Raw genomic sequence first — 6,267 nt, 5'->3', positions numbered from 1 at the left:
AGAAAGAAAATTAAAGGAGCAATGCAGGATGTTCACCATCAAAGTAACAGGAGGGATAAAAGGGGAAAAGGAAGGAAGAACTTTATCAAATAAATAAATCAGAAAATGTTCAAGAGCTAAAAAAAAAAAAAGTCATTTCCAAATGAGAGTGCTTAACACAAGGGATGGGAAAAGATCTACAGTTAAGCATATCATCAAGAAATTTCTCAACATTGAAAACAAAAATTATATACTAGAAGCTTTCAGAGAGAAAAATAAATATGTAAAACAAGCCACACACAAAGGATCAGGCATTAAAATGGTATTAAACTTCTCACTGGAAGTAAGAATTTAATAAACAACTTCAAAATCCTGAGGGAACATTATTTGCATCCTCAAAGAACTCTTAGGTAAAAATAAAAATATTTTTTGGATACATAAAGCGTCAAAAAATATATCTTCCATGCATTCTTTTTCAAAAGGGTGCCAGAGGAAGTGCTCTACCAAGATTAGAGAGTAATCTATGGTATGTGTTTTCTTTTGCTGCTGTAACAAATGACCACAAACTTAGTGGCTCAAAACAACACAAATTGATTATCTTACAGTTCTGGAGGTCAGAATCCCCAAATGGGCTTCACGGGACTGAACTCAAGAGGTGGGTAGGGCTGCATTCCTTCTGGAAGATCTGAGATGGAATCCGTTTCCTTGACTTTTCTAGCATTTAGAGGCAGCCTGCATTCCTTGACTTGTGTCCCCTTCAAAACCAGCAGCATAGCATCTTTATAACATCTTCTAATCTCTTTCGGATGTGATATTGACTCTCCTGCCTCCTTATTTCACGTACAAGGACCTTTGTGATTACAGTGGTGATTCAGGATCATCTCCCCATCTCAAGATCCTTAACTTAATCAAATCTGCAAAGTCATTTTTGCCATGTGAAAGAACATATTCACAGGTTCTAGGGATTAGGATGTGGACATCTTTGGGGAGCTATTAATCTGTCTATCTGTCATGGATTCAGTTGTGTCCCCCAAAAATATCTGTCAGCTTGGCTGGGTCATGATTCCCAGTATTGTATGATTGTGTTATCTGATGTGATTTCCTTATGTGTTGTAAACTCTATCACTATGATGAGATTATATGTGATCTCCTTATGTGTTGTAAATTCTATCACTGTGATGAGGTTATATTGATGAGGTTGACAAGATTAGTGTCCTAATGCAATCTCTTTTGAGATATAAAAGAGAGAAGCGAGCAGAGACACATGGGGACCTCATACCATCAAGAAAGCAGTGCTGGGAGCAGAGCGCGTCCTTTGGACCGGGGTCCCTGTGCAGACAAGCTCCTAGTCCAGGGGAACACTGAAGAGAAGAAGGCCGACAGAGAGAAAAAGCCTTCCCCTGGAGCTGACACCCTGAATTTGGACTTTTAGCCTATTTGACTGTGAGGAAATAAACTTCTGTTGGTTAAAACCATCCACTTGTGGTATTTCTGTTATAGCAGCACTAGATGACTAAGACACTACCATACCCAAGAAAAGGAGGACATGAAATCCAAGAAACAGGTCCCAATTAAAGAAAGAAAGTGAAGTCTTAGGATAACAGCTATGCTGAAAATCCTACCAATTCAGATTAGAGCAAGAGGATGGAGGGCTCAAGCAGAAATGTCTCCAGGGAAAAGTAGAAATTGATGGATTGCTTAATGTGTTTGAATGCTTGAAAGGAGATGTATAGTTCTTAGGGAGAGTTTGAGTATGAATTAATGATAGGCAGGTAGACAACCCATTGCCATCAAGCTGGTTTTCTATATTTGTCTGGGATGAAAAAAGAGACTGGGATTTAGGATACTTCACTTAAGCTTTTGTTTCATTGTTTTGTTTGTTTGTTTCGTTTTGACTTTAGGAGAATTTTATTTTGTTTTCAATTTTTTGACACATTTGAAAACATGTATTTCTAATTATCAATAATATTGAATAAATTATCAAATATCATTAACTCTGATGTCATCTCCTCCAAAATGCCTTCCCAGGCAACCCATCTAAGGCAGTAGCACTCAATAGTTACAAGTAAATCACCTTGTTATATTTCACTCACAGTACTGACACTTTCTACTTTGCTGTTTTTTTATTTGTCTATTAACATCTGCCTTTTTCATCTTGCATGTGAGCTCCATTAGGGCGAGGCTGGTCTACTTTGTCCACTGATTTATCCCCAGCATCTATAAAAGTGCTGGCCCTTAATAGGTACCCAATTAATATTTAATGAATGAATAAAGTGTTCATATATTATTACGTGACTGAATCTCTCCCCCTAAATCCTCACTCAGTTATTTCTAAAATTATATAATCGGAAATTGTACTTATTTTAAACTTACCCTAAAGTTCAGATCACATTAGAGCATGCCATTGGAAACTACATTGCCTGGCTAGGAACACCAGCTCTTTCAATTATTAGCTGTATAGACGGGCTAAGTTACTTAACCATTCTAGGCCTTGGTTTCCTCAGCTGTAAAATGGTGTTATTTATGACAGCTATGTCATAGGGTTGCTTGGTGGTTATACACTTCATTTTTAATGTAATAGAAAAGATGAGTTATTCCTTCCCTCTCATCCTACACACCCTCTAAAGAAGGCCAGGTTCACACAGAGTTAAGAAGATGGTCTGACAAATGCTGAGTGATTTCATGGAACAGAAATAGCCATCGCAGACTTTTTAGATTTTTTTTTAATTCTTTTTTTTCCTTACAGTTTCTCTTTTCATCCACATATTCATGGTCTCATGTTGTCTAGGAAGAATTTCTCAAACAAGTAAATCTTAAAACTCAAGTGAGAAGCAGGTCTCCTTTGCCTCAGAGTTTATGCAAAATATGCTTAGTAAAAAGAAAAAAAATTCTAAAGGTAGGAAGGAAATGCAAAGAGCCTATAAAGGGATTACCAGATCAGAATAGAAATAGTGAGCCTGAAAGACACAAGACATTTAGACCAGAAATAAAAGCAAACACGTGATAATGGAGACTTTATAAGAAAGCAGTGATGGTGACTTTATTATTAATCTGATCTTCAGCACATCAGAGAAACTAAGGAAAACAAATGGGCCAAGTTGTTATAAATAAAGCTGTAAACTGTAGGGCTGCGTCGACTGAAGAGGGTAATATAAGGACAAGGAAGCGTTCACCTGGCTTTTAGCTATCACCCACATGGCGTGACTTGCTCTTGAGGGCGAAAGACAACAGGTGGTAGCCTCTGATTAAAAAAAATAAATTAAATGCCCTGGGAATTTCCATAATATCCCATAGCAGAGGCAAAAGAATGCTTTGAACCAGGAAACAAATAACTGGAGCCAGTGAATTTTCTCAGAAATAAAATATCTAATTTCCTGCAAATATCCTCAGAGTCTGAGGCAAGGGAAGGGCAACATTCATACGTGCCCTTCATATGATGCATCCTCACAAAGACCTAAGTAATCCCATCAGCAGAGTGCAATCTACAGATGTACATCTTAAGGAGACAACAAAGTTGAGATATTTTCAGCAATTCAAGATAACACAGGCTCTGGGATTCCCCAAAGGTGATTGTTTAGCTGGGAAAAAATTGCTTTCCATTTGTTTGTAGCCCACAGGCCAAAGTACATGAAAAAAAAAAATGATACTGTGTTACTTGAGTGGCTTCTGTTGCATCAGGAAAAATTATATTCATTCTGCCATCAATAAAATGACTGGGACTTAATGCATTTTTAACAGTTAGGCCCTGACTCAGTGCCTGCCGGGATTTGTCGCTCTTAAAGCAAGACTACCTGGAACATTTGTTGGAGTAGTTGCTCCACAAATGAGCATGAAGCAGGCCAACACAAGATGTTTTACGGAATTCAGCGTTCTCTCATTATGTGAACATCTATGGAACATTTGCCTTTTGCAGGGTGTCATGCAACATACTGAGGAATTTCCCTGGGTGGTACAAATGGTTAATGCACTAGCCTGCTAACTGAAAGGTTGGAGGTTCGAGTCCACCCAGAGGCACCTCAGAAGAAAGGCCTGGAAATCTACTTCCAAAATAATCAGCCATTGGAAACCCTATGGAGTACAGTTCTACTCTGACACACATGGGGTCTCCATGAGTCAGAATCGACTCGACAGCAACTGATTACCAGTAAGAGAAAAGCTTCCTTCATGGAACATACAGTCTAGTGGGGAAAACGGACAAGTAAACTGACAATTAGAGTTTGATAAGTAGTGTAGGCAGGTAAGTGGCAGGTCTTAATGAGGTTCTTTCTTCCTCTGATCTCGGGCATAGAGGCCTCACTGACTCCATCTAGGTCATACACACTTCTGACCATAGGTACAAGGCAAGGAGCTCAGCAAATCGGATCAGGCTTACCACCACCCTGCAGAAGAATAACTCCAAATGTATCTCCTACTGATGTTGCCTCAAGTGTATCAGATTTGAATGTTAAATATAATACATTATAACAGTATTAGAAATTGATAAGACTGCACTCTGTATACCACTGTATAATCAGAAATCTATTCATCTATGTCACTTACCAAATGCATTTGGAAACAGGGCAGATAATAATCTAGCAATGACTCAGAGCTTAATTGAAGTCCACAATTTTCTATTATATTATGTTTATTATATTATATTACATTATCTTCCATTATGTTACACTTACTATACTGTATAATATTATAGAAAGTAGTCCTCAGGAATATGGACTAGCCTATAAGCCTCATAAACAAACAAAAAAAAAACCCCACTGCCATTGAGTCCACTCTTACTCATAGCGACCCTATCAGACAGAGTAGAACTAACTGCCCTATAGCTTTCCAAGGCTGTAATCTTTACAGAAGCAGACTGCCACATCTTTCTCCCACAGAGCTGCTGGTGGGTTCCCATCACTGACCTTTCAGTTTGAAGCTGAGCACTTTAATCACTGTTCTACCAGGTCTTCCCCATAAACTTCATATTTCCTTCAATTTACCTTTATCGACATTATTTTTCTTTACAGAAAAAAATAATGACGTTTTCTGAACATTTAGCACAGATTTCTCAACCAGGGGATTCTGGGAGATGTTGTTGGGGGCTCTGTAAGAGATTATGACTGGAAAAACATTGATCATATTTTGAACTTCACATGCTGTGCAGTGCTATCAGTCACTGTGATGGATAGAGGTCAAGTAGCTCTGTCAGTTTTTTTGTTACAGGTCTTTCAGCCTGTGCAACGGTTTGAAGTAGGCCCATTGACGTGGTTGAGTCCATTCTCAGGTATTGACTCAAAAAAGCAACAGCCAATGATAAACAGTGAGTATTGCACAGAAAGGGACCCTGGTGGCGCAGTGGCTAAGTGCTCAGCTGCTAACCAAAATGTCAGAGGTTCAAACCTACCATCTGCTCTGAGGGAGAAAGATGTGGCAGTCTGCTTCCATAAAGATTACAGCCTTGGAAACCATACGGGGCAGTTCTCTGTCCTATGAGGGTCACTGTGAGTCAGAATCAACTCTATGGCAATGGGTTTTTGGGTTTATTGCACAGAGGGTAGGACAGTCTTGTGATGATGTCTGCCTCTCCCTTCCATTACCTCCACCAGCCTCCACTGGTATCAGACAAAATCAATGGGAAATCTTCATTCTAAAGAACTGCACATGCTGTGGTTCAGCTGTCTCCCTGACACTTTGCTATTGTTTTAAAACGTCAGAAGTAAATTGTATTTTTTGAAATCTTCCTGTTTGGTTATTTATTATGTCCTTCTATTTTATATATATGTCCTTCTGTTTATATATATATGTCCTTCTGTTTTATAAAAAACTCATGTGTTTCACAGACATATCTGATAGTCCAATGTGATGATTGTTTAAGACAAGGTGTTAGATAGAAGAGGAGGATTCTGGGCTAGGCCTACAGCCAGTCCTGATAAGGTTCCAAACCAAACCAAACCCATTGCCGTCAAGGGATAAATAATTACCGTCTTCTGAGTTATCTCACTAGTCTACTGCAATAAAAGAAACCAAAAACCAAGCCTGTTGCCATGGAGTCGACACTAACTCATGGCAGACTGCCACATCTTTCTCCTATGGAGCAGCTGGTGGGTTCAAACCGCCGACCTGCTGGTTATCAGCTGAGCATTTAACCACTATGTCACCAGGACTCCTTAATAAGAGACACATACACTCACACACAAAAAAGTCTATCTTTACAATGAAAGCTATTTATCAATGAGTTTTACATGGGTTGGTAATCCAAATTGCTATTCCATTGTGTGTCTGTGGCAAAGAACGCTCTACTGCAGTGGTAGC

Source organism: Trichechus manatus, unplaced genomic scaffold (genome assembly GCF_000243295.1).
Source record: "Trichechus manatus latirostris isolate Lorelei unplaced genomic scaffold, TriManLat1.0 scaffold00127, whole genome shotgun sequence".
Lineage (NCBI taxonomy): Eukaryota > Metazoa > Chordata > Mammalia > Sirenia > Trichechidae > Trichechus > Trichechus manatus.
Note: the sequence above shows the minus strand (reverse complement) of the source record.